Raw genomic sequence first — 20,151 nt, 5'->3', positions numbered from 1 at the left:
AAGTATGGATCCTTTTAGACCCGCTCCACGGTTCGACGGCTCGGGCTTACAACGATGGAAGATTTTAATGCAAGACCATCTCCAAGCGATAGGACTAAACGTTTGGAGAGTTGTGAGTGAAGGCATAAAAAATAATGGTCACCAAGAGAAGCAACATGATGTCACCGCAAAATCTAGATAGCTTGTTTTAGTTTAAATTTTGTACAAATTAGTTGGAGCCATATGTTAAGTTTTTAAGAGTGCCTAATTCACCCCTTTTCTTCTTAGACTAGAGCACCCGATTACTTTCACATCTTCCTCCCTGCAGCACCTGCACACGCGCATGAATACAAGGTCATACTGATGGCCTCGGTATATATTGGTACTTGGTAGTGCAAGAGAATCTAGAGAGACAATGGCGTTTACGTACCATGGGCACCGGAGGTTTCAACAGCAAATGATGAGATGAGGAGATAGGCGAAGCACAGCAGCACCAACAGGCCTGTGCTGCTGCTTGCCCTGACAGCGGCCATCTTGCTTAGCTAGTGTCTTCAGATGTTGCTGATCGAGTACTCTGAAAGAAGTATGTGGATGGTCTGTTGGTGTTGGGAGTGAAAGCTAGATACGGCTATTTATGGCCTTAGGTGTCCCACGCTGGTGGGAAGTCCTCTCCATGCCGAGCTCAGTCTGCGGACTAACTGCTGACAAACAATATTTTAGGCATGTATGCCTGCCTATCGTCCACGGTAGATTAGACTCTTTCTGCTGGAGTCATTTGGTAGCTTGCGACAAATAATTAGGGAACTGTCTTGTCAACAAGCTATTCCTCTGAACGTATGCAGAAGGTGCCCATGAAACGTACTGTTGATGGCTAAATTTTGCGATTTGTTTTTGAAACAGAAATTTTGCGATTATAATTTGGGGAGGAGAATTGATCCGATGAGTAATTTCTTAGTAAGGCCGATGGTCCGTTCGGCCCATGATTACTTTGAGGCCTAGTCAAAGCTCGGTCAAGTTACAGGTTGAGATTGGGACGAGAGGATGACGTCATCAGAAGATTCAGAAGTCCAATTCGTTTGGGAATTATTTTGTAAATATAGTAGATTTAGTTGGTTCTCATTGATCAAGTCTGCTAAAGTTGTGTTTAAGTTAGAAGTTCTAGCTCAAGTTATAAAAGCCGTGTTTGGGTCGCACGTTTCCCAAAAAGAGAATCTCGAATGGATGGAGTACCAAATGAAGCCTATTTGTAAAACTTTTTCAGAGATGGATGTAACTTTTCACGACGAATCTAACGACAGTAATTAATCGATGATTGGCTACATTGATGCTATAATAACCATCCTAGTGCAGGGTTCTGGAGTTGGTTTTACAAACTGACTTTATTTGACACCGTAATTAGCGTTGAAAATTACTACATTTTCTATTCTAGTGCAAACCAAACAAGGCCAAATAGTAGACTTTAGGGTTTTGTAAATGGACAATCAATCACACATCAATACAACTTTCTTTTTCGTGTCATGCTAGGAGTAGGAGTATAGTAGAATTCGACGGATTCTTTGGTGAGCAAGGCTGCATCGGTTAGGTCCAACCTCGCTGGGTTTGCTCGTAAGTATCGTCTTTATAAGGTTTGGTAAACTTTATTACTAGCGTATCAATGTAGTTTTGTTTAGTTTATCTACCAATTATCGATCCCTTTTATCGATAGGTTCCCTGTTATTTGTTGATCAATTTTTTTATTAATTACAGGTTAAATTGACTGGCACGATCCAAACCTAAAGAGCTGGGCCTAAAGTAGAGATAAACAGAATCTCAGGTCTTAGTGCGTCGTGCTCCATAAGATTCTTTAGGCTGAATTTTTGCAACAACACGCACGTTGCTGGTGCCACAAGTCGAATTTGACGAGAACCACCTATGCATTTTAATTTGCACATTGCCTCTTGATTTTGCAACGGATGCTAGGCAGAGAGATAGAGATGATGCTAGCTCTAGGAAGTGGGGAGGAAGAGAGCAGATGCACGTGATATTGACTCATCATCATACAGACCATGCATACTGTTGAAGTAGAATAATGACTATTTAATTTGCCTTCCATGCATGCAACGGAAGGCAGCAGAGAACAACTGCAAAAACTCAAATATTTAACATTTGTAGTGGCATCTGGAGCCTGCAAAGCAGCAAGGCCCCTATATAATTACCGAATACAGACATGCTCCCAAATTAAAGGTGCACCTCACGCTGAAGAGGTCATTTTTATTCTCCTACACAGTACACACACATAGCTAGTAGTTCATTCACGCGCTGATGAAGAGGTCATTATTCTGCGTACTTGCACATCCATGGTGCTGCATGGCCTCTCTCCTCCTGCTCAGGAAAACCAAGGCATTTTCATGGCGGCGTGCCGTACATTGGTGGCATGTATGTTGGCACAGTAGGCGTGTATGATGGCACCGTGGGCCTGTATGTTGGCACGTTAGGCACACTGTATGACGGTACCGTAGGCGTGTACGATGGTACGGTAGGAGTATACGACGGTACGGTGGGCGTGTATGTTGGTGAATCGATCCTTCTCATCGACCACCATTCCTGGCGTCATCTTCCTCCCGGCACCTGCGCGTTCTTATGCATGCAGAAGGGTGAAGCTAGTGATGGTTTTGGTGCGTTGGTGTATGTACAAGAATTCAGAGATAGACACTATGCGCGTTCACGTACCATGGGATCCGGAGCCGGAGGTATCATCAGCAAGTGATGAGACAAGGAGAGAGGCCAAGCACAGCACCACCAAGCCTGTGCGGCCTGCCCTGATCACGGCCATCGATCGTGCCTCTAGCTGTTGTATGTGTGGATGGTCTGTTGGTGTTGGGACTTGGGAGGCTAGACACGGCTATTTATCCTTCGGTGTGATGTACGGTACTAGCTTGCCTATCCATGCCGGTAAAAGCACAGTCTGCTAAGTCTTGACCACAAGGTGATGGTGCATGGATGCCATACCAGGCACGATAAATAAGCTGTCTATTGGAGTTAATTAATAAATAGGGAAAAAATAAAATTAGGACATGCATGTGATGTCGTTGAGAAATTATTACTCTGTGCGTACGCAGAAGGGTACTAACAAAATGTTGCAAGCGCCAGGTGTAGAACCTAGGTTGACCCAGACAGGGTATGTGATACAAACATTCTAATGGTGCTAACACGCGGTATGTTATTAGAACCTTGACCCAGACAGGTAAGGAGTTGACTGATCAAACACTACATATGAAGATAGATCAAATCGGATATCGTTAGCACAAGACAAAAAACACAAGACATCAAGCCGGAGACAAGATTGAAAAAATATCAGACATGTTCCATGATCAATAATTAGAAATAATTCGAATTCATATGAGCCCAAGATCCACTGATAATGTTGGTAGAGTACTTTATATATAAGCTTTGAAATGAATCTGAGATCATTGAAGTTAGAGAGTCCTCCCAAGCAAAAACCACTACTAGAAAACAAGCCTTAGGTCTACCCCAAAAGTACCAGTAGGGAGATGAACCGGTACCTATACTAACATAGGTACTGGTTCATCTCCATACCGGTACTTTTGGGGTGGATGGAATTTATAAATGAGCCTTAGGTACCGGTTGGTAATATCAACCGGTACCTAAGGCGCTCCATAGGTACCGGGTGGTAATTTTTACATTAGTACCAGGTGGTGGTGCCACCAACTGGTATCTATAGACGAGCCTTAGGTACCGGTTTATGTTACCAACTGGTACTTTAGGAGTCTTAGGTACCGGTTGGTAACACCAACCAGTACTTTAGGCTCATCCATGGGTTACTTGAAAAGAAAAATATCTCCTTCTCGATCAAAACTGCTGCGTATGTGAGATGGTAAAGGAGGAACGCATGAGGCTAGAGGTCGCAGATTCAATTCCCAGCCAAAGGATATTTTGCATGAATATTTTGGTACAAGGAGCCCTTAGGTACCGGTTATTTTACCCGGTACCAAAGGCTCGAGCCTTTGGTACCACTTTCGGGGTACCGGTTACAATAATCGGTACCAAAGGCCAATTTGAACTGGTACCCTTAGCTGTTTTTCTAGTATTGAACATATGACCAAAATGTGAAAATTAAAATTGAAATTGCAAGAAACTCCGATCTGTTAAGAAAATTGGATCATCTGGTAAGTGCACCAGAAATTTAGTTGGCCAGGTGAATTTTTCAGTTGAGTTTGTTCAGACTTCAGAGAGGGCTCTTGGGGTTGGGCTTTTTAAACCACCAAGAGGCTAAGTGCAGTAATACATAGCATCCGATTTTTTTGCACTAGAGGCCTAGAAACCCATTAGTGGAGAGTAAAAAAACGATGCCAGTAGCTCAAACACCTAATTATGAAATCCTGACCATAAAAAGTTGGCAACGAATTGTGACCGTGCATGCATGACATAGCTTGCACGCTAAATAAAGTTCCGTCTACTGGACTACTGGTCATGGTAGGATTTGAAAACGAGGGCAATAAGCTCTAGGCAAATGGTCATGCCAGTGAGATATTACTCTGAGCGTACGCAAAAGGGTCCGTGTGAAAAAAATGTTGCTGGCGGAAAACAAGCTAGAGGTCGCTACTGGAGCTTTCTGTTTCCCCACGAGTCGTCTTTCGTGATACCGCGATGGAGTCTTCGATTGATACAGCAATCAAAGCGGCAGGAGTAGCCAGCTGTTTCTTTAATTAGGTAAAATTACCTTCCCACCAAGAAAGGAGAAATAGCTAGAATCATTACTCCGGCTTAAAAATTAGTCATGCATGCATGTATATGTTCCAACTGATGAACTCATGCATGGAATGTTGCGGAAAGGTTGCACTGCGCGGCATCGTTTTTCTAACCAATATGCTTCTCAAATACATTAGTTAGTGTGCGTGGTAACTAGTTTCAATGCACCTATAGCTGCAGAAAGGTTTGTGGTCGCAATATCACACTATTTGTTTCAGAACCATCGATCTGTTATTCAAGTGTCTGTTGATATATAACCAGTTACACAATCGGTTTTCGGTTCCAAATAAATGATCATTGCATACGTCTTGTGAACCATTTTCCTTCTAAATTTTTCCAATGCCGTGCTATCTGAGATGGTTCATGGCCATAATCTTGATTAGCGCAGACAATGCTGGTGTCTGATGATCCGTTACATTAATTACAATAATATCACTTTGTTATTTCCTCTTATCATTTGTACAAGTCCATACAGCTCATCGATCTCACAAGGCAAGGCACAAAATATGAGTCCTTCAACAACTCCAAAAATCGATCTGTTGACAACTAAAATTGACACTAGACAGTACTGACTGGTCTGACCGGTGCACCCGAGCGGTCTGACCGGTCTGACACTATAGTCGATCCGGCAGAAGCCGATTGGTCTGACCAGTAGGGTCGACCGGTCTGACCGGTCTGAGAGGAGTCCGAGTGTAATTAGATTATTTTATAGATTTATATCTGTAAAAAAGATTTCTTACGGGATAAGTCCACCTCACCCTATAAATATAAAGGGTCACGGCCAATTAAGGGTATCCAATCGATCAAAAATACAACTTTTATCTTTTTATCTTTTCTCTTTGCCCTAGCTTTTTCAATCTACTACTTGTTGTTCCTCCTTCGTCTCTACGTCGATTGAGGGCGTTCTAGGTGGCCTGCCGATCCTAGAACAACCATGCGTGCGCCTACCCCGATAGGTCCTTCCCGAGCGACGTTCGTTGGTTTCCTCGCCGGTCTGTCCGGCGACAACCGGTCTGACCGGTATACCCGACCGGTCTGACCAGTCTGAGCATCGGTGCTAGCGTCGTGCCGTCGCTCGCTGTGCGTTCTAGCGCTTTGGTGTGTTGGCCCTAATTCTGCGCCAACATACTTTTTTGGCGACTCCACAGGGAACCAAAAAGAATAAATCAGCTACCATGGCCGGTATTCATAAACCTGACGAAATTGATGTCGACAATATTAAGAGGCCGACTATTGAGCAACTTTCGGCCGAACATCAAGAAACTCTCGAAGATATCCAAAAGAAGATCAGAGAAAAGAAGGAGAAGGAGATCTAAAGACTGGAGGAAGAAGCTAAGAAGAAATACATCTCACACTTCTCCATCGACCGACAAGGGAAGATTATAAAGGATGACACCTTCGACTCTTCTCAATTTGAGGTAAAATCTGATGAAACAGTCTGCTCTTGATTCAGAAGTAGCTAATTTGATAGATAGTGCTGTTGCTTCTCATGTAAATAATAAGTTGGAATTTATTGGTCAAAATATGCATGATATGTTTGATGATCGCTTTAACCGAATTGAAATACATCTTGGTATGAAATCTATCGTTAACGATGTATCTACATCTAATACCGATAAGACAATGAGTGCTTCGGCTACTGGCAAGATTTCAACTAATAATGCTATCTGACTAATTCGGCTAATCAGCATAGCCGAATTAATTATAATACATTACCTAATGCAAATGTGCTATATGAAGCTGCAAGTTCGTTGCGGCATATTTCTACACCGCCGAACCTTGCTCAACCTAGTAGTACAACGATCATAAATCTGCTTAACGCCGATGATGTTGGATTAGGTAGTATTAAAGAGGATGTGATTAAGATATTTCGGCAAATTTTTGGTATAGAGCCTAAAGTCAAATGCCGATCTTATCAAAGACCATACCATGAGAATTACGATTATGTTGCATATCCTTAAGGGTTTAAAATTCCTGAATTTGTTAAATTCACTTGTGATGATAGTAGAACTACATTGGAGCATATAGGTCAATTTATTATACAATGTGGTGAAGCTAGCACTAATGATATTTATAAATTGAGGTTGTTTCCTTTATCTCTATCGGGTGCTGCATTTACTTGGTTTATTTTATTGCCACCCAATTCAGTTTACACTTTTGCTGATTTAGAGGAAAAATTTCATGATTATTTCTTTACTGGTAAAACTGAAATAAAATTGTCACATCTTACATCGGTTAAACAAAAGATACATGAAGTGTTTCTAAGTATATTAGAAGATTTAGATATACTAGAAAGCGATGTTATAGTTTGACAATTTCAGATAGAGATTTAGCTGATCTAGCTTTTGCTGATTTGCTTGATTTTTATAAAGCAAAGCTAGAGGGACAATAATTTCTAGATGTTAGTCAAGTTTTATAAAAAGCTCTGGCAAATGAAAGCCGAGCCAAAGAACCTAGAGATTCCCAAAAATCCAATGAAAAGTTTAATCGTCCGGTTTATTTGTTTGGATGCGATTCTAATTGTTCGGACGACGAAAGTAAAGATGTTTATGCTGCTGAGTTTGTTTGGCCTTCTAATGATAAGCATTGCATTTGCGGTTCTCTTAAGCTGATTCACAAAGATCGGCAAGAAAAATTTACTTTTGATGTATATAAAAGCGAAAGAATATTTGATGAGTCAACCACCTAAAGGAAGGATCGAATTACACTCAGTCCACCCACGAATTTGTCGACATCCAGTATGCAATGCACCAACAATAGTGTACCCAGAATCTGCACTCTATAGAAATCGATGGCTGTAAATACTACTTACTCAGCGTCAAACTGATCCAACGACCAATATTATATGGATCATCCTCCGGCTTCAACGCAATACGCGGTTCCACTCCTGCGCTCGTCCACCCCCTCTCCCGCACACATCGGGCAGGGTTCGAACCCCCTCCCCCGCACTCATTTTTTCCACAAAATTCCGGTCTTCCTCCCGCACGACTCCCGCGAACTAGCCGTGACCAGCGGGCCGCCGTCTACCGCGCCTGCTACAGCTTCCACCTGCCGCCGCAAACCCGGCCGCCAACGCTGCGGGCCGCCGAGGTGAGGCTGCCTCCTCCGGCCGCCGCCAAGGACGCGCGCTGGGTCCGGCCTGCTCACGCCGCCGCAGACGCGCTAGGGGCGGGGCCCGGATGCCGCGCGCCCCGGGTACGGCCTCCACCTGCCGCCGCGGACGTGTGCCGGGTGCGGCCTCTGCACGCCGCCCCGGACGCGTGCTGGGCCGGAGCGGTTGCTGCTGCCGCGGCTCCGGCGGGGCAGCGGCCGCAGCATGAGCAGGCGGGGGCCTGCCGGCGACCAGCGTGCACGAGCTGCTGGAGTGCCCTGCCTGTACCAACTCCATGTTACCGCAAATGTGAGGATTTCCTCAATCTTAGGGTTAGGGTTTCGGAGATTTGGGGATTTTGATTATGCAATTCTTAGGGTTAGGGTTTCGGGGCCTATAGCAACTGTCAGATGGTCTGTTGATTGGGAATGACACTAGAGCTGTATCTGGAATTGCAATGTCTACAAAATTGTGTCGTATGAATGTTATTTACCGTCCACAGTCCGCCGCCGGCTGCAGCAGGTCGGTGGCCCTCAGCGTGCTCTTGTTCATTGATGTTGATTTAAATTATATGACAAGAAAAATGCAAAACCTAGAGTTGTCGTTCTAACCTGGTACCAGTAAGTAGTGTGCTACTAGATAAGAATAGAGCCAAGCAAAGAGTCAGGTTGCTTCTTGCTGCATGTGTTGCTTGAGAGAGACGACAACACAAATGAACTTCTCCATCAGACCAGAAAGAGCTGAAAAGTTTTTTTTTTTTTTTTTACAGCTATAGCATGGGGAGTTGCTAGGAATTTCAGCTAAGTGACTACAGACACAGAAATTCAATCACCTTCGATTAAGGACAAACTTACAGAAATTCTATCGATTGTAATCTGAATCGTTTTGGGAGGAACATACATTTCAAACTTACAAGTACCAGGACGCACATATATTTGATATTACAACTTGGGTTTTCAGTTATTTTAACATCGATTCTCAATTATCTAGGACCAGATAAGAGTGTACAGTGTTGTCATCGACGATTGAAAAATTTGGAACCCATGTTTGATAAACTGGCATCAATTTTAGTATGCTGCAGTGTGTAGGCATGGGTTATGGGTAAATAAAAAAAGGAAAAAAGATAACTTGAATATGGCTGTTGCTTCGACAAATGTATGCTTTCTTACCTTGGACGCAAGCAAGCTCTGCAGGAGTAAATCAAATTTTTATTGACCAGGTATCTGTATGGGTGTTATGAAAGTTGCAAGTATATATGTTCGAGGCTAATATTTTTGATCCAAGCATCAGTTAGCCCTACAATGTGAAAAAAGATTGCTAAGGTCTAGAATGTCTGACCGTTATCAGAATTCATGTTCATCTCTTCTGCAACATTGTTATGATAACCTAGACTTCCACTGCATTTTTCCACAGCTTCCACGTAGGACTAAGCTTCAAGAACATTGTGAAGGTTGTTCAGCAGCACATGACGCGGAATTGTTGATATGGTGATGACATAATTTGACACCTTTTTTGGCTATATATCTTTAGTAGCTTGTTTCTTCTCTCATGTTTTTTAAACAGATTGTTTGGGAGAAGATGGACATCATAGATCTTGAGTATGAAATAGATATGAGATAGAACTCGATGGCTGTTACTAATGACCATTTCAAGACTGCACTTGAAACAAGCAACCCTTAGGTGCTTCATGAAACCATGAGTACCATGTCAGTAACTGGCTATTTGACTTGCTTTTGTATTGACTACTTAATTTTCATTCTGAATTAATATTGTTGAAGTTCCAAATGTCTCTTGGAAGGATATTGGTAGGCACAATTAGAAAAATTAAGTTGAGACCAAATTTCTGAAATATGCTACATGAGGGAGCTCCTATGTGTTGCCTTTTGTATATTAGCATTAGCACGGGCACGCTTACTATCAATATATATAACTCTATGTTACATCTTCGTCGTGTGAAATATATATTTCTCATTTTGGACTATTTTGGACTATGCATCGTGCATATCCAAAAGCACCAATCAGAACTTTGGTTTCTTGGGATGGTGCGGGTTTTCTTTTCTTTTTCCCTCATGCGTGTGATTGATGATTCATTTATTCATTCCTTGCAGCTGCGGCACTGGGAAATCTCTACACTTCCTGGAACAGTCTGATGCAGTTGGCCGGCTGGTCGGCCGGCACCGGGGACCCCTGCAAAGAAGATGGCAGGGTAGCAAGGGACGGCTTCTGCCCCGTATGTTCTTTACTGAATTTCGATGATGCCATTCTTCTGCAGAAGCATCTGAAATAGATTCCTGGAGTGCTGTCATTTGTGGTGGATCACTGGCTGATCTTTTTTTGCTACTCATGCTAAGGTTATTTTTGCTTTGTTATTTTTATTAGATTAGATTTTGATCTCATGAGATTTTGTTATTATTCTGGTTTTCGCTATGATTTGTATCTCCGAGAGTGCTCACATGACTATGATTTCCTGTAAAACCATGTTGAGGACCATCTGTTCTGCTTTATCATAGTGATGATTCGATCTCAGAATCGAGCAAACATGGCATTGGTCATGCTAATGATTTCTATATATAAATTAGATTTTGACCTCATGAGATTTTGTTTGTGGCTTGACAAAGGTAATAACTGTATTTTTATGTCCTGTATGGAAATTTATTTGCAAAGCAAATGCTAGAAAAAGGTCTTGTTTATCAGTCTTTCTTCTTATTACTGAACTGATAAGACTTTCTTGTCATGTTACTTATGAAATGGTACTCTATCTGATTCCTATATATGTTAGTTCTGCATGTGGTTGTGTAATCAACATAATAACTTTGTTCTTTTTGTGAAATAAATATTTCTCAGTTTGACTATGGATCATTGTTTGGTGTTGTTTGGTGTACACTTGAAATTTAGTCGTAGCGTTAGCACGGGTACCTTACCAGTTATATAAGAATGGATACATCAAGATATCACATACCATACCGCCACTTGAGGAATTAAAACGGCGAGCTTATTGTAAATTTCATAATACTTTCTCTCATGCCACTAATGATTGTAATGTGCTTCGGAGACAAATTCAATCGGCTGTTAATGAAGGCCGAATAATTGTTCCACAAATGAAGGTTGATCAAAATCCTTTTCCTGCGCATACCCATATGCTTGAATTGAGTACTCCCAATGTGTTAATTCGGACAAATCAAGCCGAATTGACAAAAGAGAAGAATGTAATCATTGGAGAAGAAAGGCCAGAAAAGGAGGTACTGCAGAATAAGGATTCTCGGGCTGCAACAAAGATTTCGACGCTCGGGGGGCATGAGAATAAGAAAGATGCCAGGTCTGCTAAGACCGGTTTAGATACCGGTCTGACCGGTTCGTCTGGAAATTCTGGAAAAAGCCCAGTGACAAGAGCAAAGAAAGGCCGAGCTTAAAAGAGCTCTTGGCCAAATATGAGAAGGAAGGAGCCACCCAAAAATAGAAGAAAAGGCCAAACAAAGCTAAGGATACAAAGCCACCATCCAAGCATCAAGAACAATCGGATCCTCGTCCAAGCCAATGTGATTACACTCTTGAGCCGTATGCATTTGGTAAGCCGATTGATCCACAGTATTACTGGTATCCTTGTTATGTGCCTTTGGATTATAGTAGGATGCATATGCAATCGTATTATATTCATTATCCTTTTATATATTCATGTTGTAGTTCACGAAGACCGATTAGCGATAATCTGGTAAAAAAGGACATTAATTGCAGCAAAGAGTGTTAAAAGGATATAAAACAGGATTCAAAATATTTAAAGCCGAGGTGGTGTTCCTCAGGCTTGTCTCGTACTTAAAAAAGAAGATTACAACTTTTGCGCAATAGGGGATCGATGGAGCAACGAGCTGAGGTTGAGCCGGTGAGGTCAGCAACTACAAAGAAGATATGGAAACCAAAGCAAGTTGTTTTGTAGGCGGCTTGAATTAAAGCAAGTTATGGCCGATAAATTGTTATCGACCTTAGTACAAAAATGGTCGATGTATTAGTAATCATCGCCCTTAGACAATTTTGATTCAGAATAGTGTTCTTTGGCACGCAAGCTTTGCCAAAAAATAGGGGGCATATGTTGACAACCAAAATTGACACTAGACAGTACCGATCGGTCCGACCGGTGCACCCGAGCAGTCTGACCGGTCTGACACTGTAGTCGATCCGGCAGAAGCTGACCGGTCTGACCGGTAGGGTCGACCGGTATGACCGGTCTTCGAGGAGTCCGAGTGTAATTAGATTATTTCATAGGTTTTTATCTGTAAAAAGGATTCTTTGCGGGATAAGTCCACCCCACTCTATAAATATAAAGGGTCACAGCCGATTGAGGATATCCAATCGATCAAAAATAGAACTTTTATCTTTTTATCTTTTCTCTTTACCCTAGCTTTTCCAATCTACTACTTGTTGTTCCTCCTTTGTCTCTACGTCGATTGAGGGCGTTCTAGGTGGCTTGCCGACCCTAGAACAACCCTGCGTGTGCTTGCCCCGACGGGTCCTTCCCGGGCAACGTTCGTTGGTTTCCTCGCTAGTCTGCCCGGCGACAACCGGTCTGACCGGTATACCCGATCGGTCTAAGCATCGGCGTTGCGCCGTGCCGTCGCTTGCTGCGCATTCTAGCGCTTTGGTGTGTTGCCCCTAAGTTTGGGTCAACATGATCACCCTTACATTTTTCTCTTTTGAATGCTACAAATATACATGAACATTCTCTCAAAAAGGCTAGCTCTCCAAAATTAGGTAGCCCCACAGGAAGGGTAGTCTCCATAAACATTATGGAGTGCAGTGCCTGTCTCATTATTAGAGAGAGTGTGTGTGATAGCTAGTTCTTTTTTTTATCAGTGTGATAGCTAGTACTTACATCTTAATGAAATTTAGGTGTTGAGATATCCGATCCTTAGCTTTGTACTTGTGCGAGCCTGGCCCGTGCCGGACAGTACCTAGCTCGGCGCAACGGAAGAAGCTCTTGGCCACCGTAGAATTATAGCAAACCGATTGTCATATATACCGCCCCTTCAAATGTGTTTTCAGGGGCGGGCGCGTTACCTGTCCCTGAAAAAAAGTGAAAATAGCATTTTTAGTTTTGAGAATTGGGGTGGGTATCGCACCCGCCCTTATAAATATATTTTTACCTGTCCCTAAAACTATTTTAGTAGTAGTGGAAGTAGGTGCGAATGACACAAATTTTCATTTATTGATGCCATTGCTAAGTTCTTGCATGTTGTCTCAAATGCAATTAAGCGAGTCCCACCAAATAAATAACCTCAAAGCTGCAGTAATATATGTAGCTTTCTTTGTATTGGGACGTTCGACAATTCGCCCAAAACCATGTCGCGACGTCTATAAACATGTACCTGTTTAAGCATATGAACAAATACATTCTTTCTTAGCTTTCCACCTTATGCTTCTTATTAATTACTTCATATTCAAGATTAGAAGAGTCGCTCCCCTTCTGTTCAGAGGCACTTCCTCCACTTATAACGGCAGACTGCTGCATCATGCATGACCCTAAAGCTAGAGCTTCTTGTTCCCAACAAGCTGAACATAGCTAGTACTGGGGAGCACCACTGAGTACGAGAGGCATCAGGAAAGTACCTATCTGGCCGTGTGCAATATCTGGACAGAGATGATATACTGATAACCGAGATGCACGATGCTTGTACAGGTTCCATGAGGGACGCAAATGATTTCCGTAAATGAGGAGGGGATTAATTATCAAGACCCTGTGGGTTCTCCTACAAACAAATAGTTCATCAGCACTGAATGACCCGGGCCATCAGGCCTTGGTATCTCTGCAGGCCGGTGCATGCTTTCAATGGGAGTCAATTAAGTTTGTGATCTCAACATTTTGGGGACGCTAATTTCTCTCGATGAACTGGCGTGCTTATTAGTCAATAAATGGAATGTACATGTTTATATGATTTGTCCTTTGAGCCTCATTGCATAACCAAAACAAAGCTCCATCATTTTACAGCAGTTTAGCTGGATGACCCGAGAATAGAATCATGTTACTTACTGATCAAATATGCAGTACTTTGTCTATATGAATTTGTTCCTGAGTTAAACTCGAATCCAGCTCATCCTCAACATTGAAGCCTCAACATTATGTTACCAATAAATTGCATTCGGAATACAACAACTAGTCACATGCGTGAAAATTGGCCTGAAAACTTATAATCTGATTAATCCAATGCAAGAACTCGGTGTGTGTACGGTCCAAATAGCGCCATGTGGTATTTCTCCACGGTGGACTATGAGTTAGTAAGTGAAATGACTCAGCTCAAGTGGAATGGGTCAGCTAGCCGCCCTGGACTTGGCTCAGTTCATCCTAGGTGTTGCGTGTGGCTTACATCCACTGAGTCCACACTAATCGTCAGCTGCCGTGTTCTTGAAAGTAGCTCTGTCAGAACAAACACATGGGGAAGATAAGTATTGTGTGTCCACATATGGCCCGTAACCTGAGGTGGCCTCTACTATTTCTAATGGAGGCTGGGTATTTGAACTGCCTACACGAAGAAAGGTAGCTAGTGTGTCCATAAAATTCATTGATGTAGCAGAACCAGTAGCATTCACTTAAGGAGGATATTCTCTCCACCTTAGCAGCACTGCTCCCCTACAAATACAGACATACATATTTGTCGTTCAGGGCAAATAGAAACACAAAACAATGCATGACTGGATGGAGCGACCATTGCGTATGAGAGGCATGGGGAAGGCTAGAACTGCCCGCGTTGCTGGGAAGTCGAGCACCAATGGATGAGAAAGGAGAATTGGAGCAGGGCATGGCGCATTCTTTTGTGTTGAGGCTGGCGTTATTACAGGAAATGTTCACGCGTCTTGTCCGCTTTGTATGTGGCCGATGCAACCACATGCATCTAATCTATGCAAGCCTGCGTGTGGGAGTTCTCTCATTTTTACTTGCTAAACCGGAGACTCCCACGTCACTGATGTGATACAGATGTTATTATAGATGAATATGGCCCCTGGGCAGACTGAAAACAATACCTTACAGCACACAAAAAAGAGCGCAGTGAAAAATAAGCTCGAAGTATATTTGCTCGACAAAGTATATTTTTAAACTTAGTCTATATAATTTAAGGATCGGGCTTAAAAAGTTCGGTCTTCTGTTTTATAAAATTTGAAACTAAGAATACTTAAGGACCCAGCATACATCTCTCATTCTAAGGTGCAGCTAATGAATATGTAGGCGCTTGTTGAGTAGGCTGGCTGTTGAGTACTCTTGTCATACTTTTTCGAGTAAAGTCCATTTTTGAACCTTGAACTTGTTATGGGTGTCTAGTTTACAACCCAAAAGTGCAAAATCGGACATATTACACCCCCAACTATACAAAACCGTGCAAAACACAACCTTGGGCAGTTTATTGGGCGGTTTTGCCTACGTGGCGACGTGGGGCCCACCTGTCAGCACCGACATGGGGCCCACCCTTCTCTCTTCCTCTGCCTCCTCTCTCTTTCTTCTCTCTTCCCCAACCTCTCTCCCCATTCTGCGTGGCACGCCGCCCCGCTTTGCTCTTCCTCTCGCCTTGCTCCACCCCACCGCGCTTTGCCATGGGCCTCTGCTGCACCCGTCGTGCATCGCCATGGGCCGCCGCTCCACCCCGCCTTGCTGCCTGAAAGGCTTATCGCCGCTGCCATGACTCCACTCTCCATCAAGATCGCCGCCGGTGAAATTTGCCGCACAGACGTAACCACTAGCCAATTAATCACACATGTTGCTTCACAGGAACCACCTCGTGACGATGAATGCGAGAACCATGGCGATCCAGGGGCGGATCTAGTAGAGGGCGAGATTGGCGCATTGAGGTGGACGCCATGGATGGCGGAGATCGAGCTCCGCGCCGCCAACCTTCCATCCTCCTCCGACCCAAATCGAGAACACACTGGCCCCGCCTCCTCCTCCGCAACTCCCCACACCAGTTCTTGGAGGGTCTCGCCGCCCCCTCCACCCCTCCCCACGGTGCACCTCGCCACCGGCCACCCCTCCCCGTGGAACGGCATGTCCGTGACACTCTTCCGCCTCAAGAACTACACACACGGACTCGCCTTCACTAGGAACACCTCATCGGCCTGCTCTCGTCCACCCTCTCTGCCGCGCTTGCTGGGCCTACGCCGCCGCCGCCACCGTTGTGACACATCCCCAACTAGTTCATCTCTGCACTGCGAGTGGAAGTGGCATCGTCGGTGGCGGATGGTGGAGGAGGGCCGGTAGGCGTGGAGCAAGAGGTGGCTAGGAGGAGGCGACGACGATGGGAGCGGATGGCGATGACGACGGCGACGGGAGCTGGAAGGAGGTAGAAGAAGAGGCAGAGGATGAGAGAAGAAGGGTGGCCCACTCGTCGGTGCTGACAGGTGGGCCCTACGTCGCCACATAGGCAAAACAACCCAATAAACTGCCCAAGGGTGTTTTATGCACGGTTTTGTATAGTTGGGGGTGTAATATGCCCGGTTTTGCACTTCTAGGTTGTACACTAGACATCCATAACAAGTTCAAGGTCCAAAAATGGACTTTACTCTACTTTTTCTTCTAACAAATCTCACGTTATTAGGTGAAACTTTGAAGGGAGCTTGTTATTAAAACCGGGTTTCTTGTTAGAAGCCACTAGCTTGTTATTAAAACCGGGTTTCTTGTTAGAAGCCACTAGCTTGTTGAGCTCCGAAAATAGAATATATTAGTACTCATCCAAAGTTGCAGGCTGCAGGGCAGCAGAGCTTGGTCTAGGCTGCACGTGTGCTCAAGTCCTAAAGCTGAAGATACTGCACCGTGGCCTCAGTAACATACTGACATGTGGCGCTAGTTGAGCTTTATCGTTTGCTCCACCATTCACTACTAGAAAACAGGCTCTTAGTATACCAGTTGAAAACCAGCTCTAGTCATGTTCTTCAACCCGTCCTAAGCAACCGAGAATTTCTCGGCCTTTAATACCGGCTAGCATTAGTATCAGCACTGGTGGACCCAAGGCCCGACTAGCCTTGGCATGTGCCCGGTCTCCTTGCCGTGTCCTGCGCTAGTGAGCTTATTAGTTTCTTGATCCAATGATCGGGAGAGAGATCAGCTGGCTCAAATAAGATATGAACTTGTTATCAGTTGCTAGGTTGCCCAGGTTGTAGAAGAACTCTGGGTCCGCCACTGAGTATCAGATCCAATGTCTACTGGTATTTTTGGAGTGGACCGGATCGAGTTAGATAATTGTGAAGTCACATAATCTATTGCCACTCCTAATCTTACTACATTTGGGAACAACTAGACCATGACGACGGAGCTACTTAATACCACACTCCTAATCTTACTACATTTGGGAACAACTAGACCATGACGGTGGAGCTACTTAATACCAGACCATAAACCTCCGGATCAACCAGAATACAGAAGGTCGACGGGGAGAGGAGCAATCCCTACTCTTCCCAAAGCTAGAAAACTCAAACAGCACCCTTGACTACGCCTGCTATTGGTGAGCTCAAACGCCGGCTAATTTGACGCTATTGGCGCGGACGAAGAACTACCGAAAGCTGACACAAACGTACGGATTCCGGATCCCAAACGATGTGAGGGCACGTTATCCGACTGCGTCCGGACTCCGAGTTCGATCCGTTTCGTCCCACGCGCGCATAAAGCCTCACCTCCCTATTTATGCCCGGGCGCGTGGTCGCAGGGCTCCAAACATCAGGAAGCTAAGCTAAGCTAAGCGTAAAGAAAGGCTAAAGCTTCAGCTAGGTCATCGTCCCGTGGCCTTAAATGCCATAACCACAACGTAGTGAAAAACATGGCGTCATCGGCAGCGCTCCGGCTCGCCGGCCGCGCACTCTGCGGGCGGCCTTCTTTGTTCCCACGCGCCCTCCTCGCGGAGGGAGAGAGGTTATTCTCGCACAGGTCGCCAATGCCGCGCACGCGGGAGATCATCAGCCCGCGGCGGCTCTACAGCAGCGAGCGGGTCGGGAAGGCCGAGCTAGATCCTAAGGTAATAACCTCATTGCATTGTGTCAGAATGTTTTTCAATCCACTATTATGTCTTTTTAGGGCTTGCCCACTCTTAACAATCTATGGTAACTGATTTTCGTCCAAACAAGGGCAGCTTGTGCTTATTAATGGCATGTACATCATCGGAATTTTGAATTCTAATAAAACGAAACTGCTTCATGTGTGTTCCAGTACTCTACCTATGATCCGCCTGCAACAGTCGAAAATTCCGGGCATCAGCTGGCGGGGAAGATGACTTGTGTTGATGAGCTCATGTCCATGAAACTCGACAAAATAAAAAGTAACTATGACGAATTTGGTGGTATCTACAAGCAAATCTTAATAGCGTTACAAGAGAAGGAGAAGCGTGAAATAAGGTATAATAGTGTGTGTGTCTGTGCGCGCGTGCTTTTACCTTGTTATTTTCTTTTATTCTATATACTTACTGATATTTGGTATGATGGTTTCTTTGCAGGCGTAGACGAGCGTTTGCGGGTGGTTCCATCTTAATTGGCATTGCCTACTTTACTTTCTTCCGTCACAGGAAAGAGGCTGAGGATGAATGACGGGCCAGGCTGGGAGCTAGCAATAATTAAAACGTGTTTTAGTGGTCCTACCGATATCTGTAGATCTCGATTACTGCAATCAAACTTCTCACTTTTCATTGATTCTAGTAGTTGCTGCCATTTTAATTTGTTTCCCTGGTTGCTGTCACTGTTGCAAAAAGTTGAGTAATATCACTACACGACAACACCAATTTAGCAACACACTTCAGTTGGTAAAAGTCCAACATTGTCGATGAACAGTCAGTCAGTAAAGCTTTTCCATGCAAGTAATTCTCATTTTAGATAATAACGATCCATCGGTAAAGATATCTATATTTATCAATTGATAGTCGACAATTGTGTTTTTTTCCCAGTGATGTCTCTCTTCTTGTACACATAACACTTCAATATTCTGGCAAATGATTGTAGTTGCAATGTTTTTGCACAGCTTGAGAGAGGAAAAAACTATTGCTTGATTTACTTATAGCAGAAAATTAGGAGATATGCACAGTTTATAGAAATGAAGGTTTGTGCAGATCTGCAAAAACATATTAGGGACTAGACTTTTTTTGTTTCCTCTAATTTGGTAGGTCTGTTTACTAGCAATGCGATTATTTGGACTAAGTGACTTCTGTTGTCAATTTGTAATCTTGTGAGTAGAGAACTTGAGTGTAAGACTGGAATTGTAGGTCTGCACAAAATTTTGTCAGCGGTTCTGTACCTTTGATCTTTGGATTGGCTAAATGTTTCGGAGTGGATATGTCCATAGTTTGTCCTATATATGACACGGTTATTTCAGACCCAATTAGTACTGATCTATGGTTCTTTTCCATGTGCAAGCAGGGGGAGACCTTCAAGCCTGATCAGCTAACAGTGACTACGTGGACCTGTCCAATATTCATTTTTCTTGGCACAATTGTGTTGGAGGCCAAAATTGGCAATAACCGAGGCCGACCGGTCAGACCGGTCTGTGCCTATAATCCGAGTAGGGTTGGGGTTTTATGTTAAGAGTCCTATTGTACCCGATTTGGAAGGGGTACGTCCTCCCCGGTCTATAAATATAAAGGCTGCGGCCGATTGAGGGTTTTCTAACCACAATCGAATCAATACAATCTCTTTTACCCTTTTACTCAAACCCTAATCTTTTCGAACCCCTTTGCTGTTCTTTGCTCGTCTCTACGGTGTTGAAGGGTGTCTTGAGTGGCCTGCCGACCTCAACGCAACCGTAGTTTTTCAAGCTCCGACGGGTCCCTCCCGAGCTTGAGGATCTAGGTTTTCGCGTGTTTCTGCCTTCAACCGGTCTGACCGGTTGGAGCGGCCGGTCTGACCGGTCGCCATCTGAAGCCCGCTGGTGACGATCGTTGCGATCCGCGCGTACTAGCGCTCCGGTGTGTTGACCAGATTAGCGTCAACATACTTTTTGACGACTCCGCTGGGGAAGAAGAAGCAATCTTCATCGGCTACGATGACCGATGAAGTAGGAGATGCTTCCAAGGTAGATCCGGCGAACACCATCAACGTCAATTACGAAGATCTTCCTAAAGAATAGCGCCTGAAGTTTGAGGCCGACCTCAAACATCAGAATGAGGAGATCAAGGCGAGGATGCTAGCATGCTACGGGAAGACTCGGCAAGGTGTGGTTGAAAAAGAAAACTTCGTCATGCCACCGATCTCATCTACTACATCACCACCGCCTGCTCCTTCAGTCGTCAATGTAAGCTCTTCCCCTCAAGATCTATATAGCATGTTATTATCTGAGCTTGGGAAGAAGATCAACGATGCGTAGCTATCCACGCAAAAATACTTTG

The 20,151-nt window shown here is 44.1% G+C and overlaps 2 long non-coding RNA genes across 2 annotated transcripts; one reads left to right on the top strand and one right to left on the bottom strand.

Annotated features, from left to right (window-relative positions):
- Positions 1–2,034: 2,034 nt before the first annotated feature.
- LOC120711901 lies at positions 2,035–2,856 on the bottom strand. Its single transcript, XR_005690526.1, has 2 exons — positions 2,689–2,856; positions 2,035–2,595 (listed from the first exon to the last, which is right to left on the bottom strand). It is a non-coding gene; the product is annotated as an uncharacterized LOC120711901 (long non-coding RNA).
- Positions 2,857–8,291: 5,435 nt separating this feature from the next.
- On the top strand, positions 8,292–10,410 carry LOC120639116. The gene is made up of 2 exons (XR_005661279.1): positions 8,292–9,306; positions 9,928–10,410. It is a non-coding gene; the product is annotated as an uncharacterized LOC120639116 (long non-coding RNA).
- Positions 10,411–20,151: the final 9,741 nt, after the last annotated feature.

Source organism: Panicum virgatum, chromosome 6K, assembly GCF_016808335.1.
Source record: "Panicum virgatum strain AP13 chromosome 6K, P.virgatum_v5, whole genome shotgun sequence".
Taxonomy (NCBI): Eukaryota; Viridiplantae; Streptophyta; class Magnoliopsida; order Poales; family Poaceae; genus Panicum; species Panicum virgatum.
The sequence above is the reverse complement of the archived record's forward strand: the minus strand, read 5'-3'. Positions and strand labels throughout refer to the sequence as shown.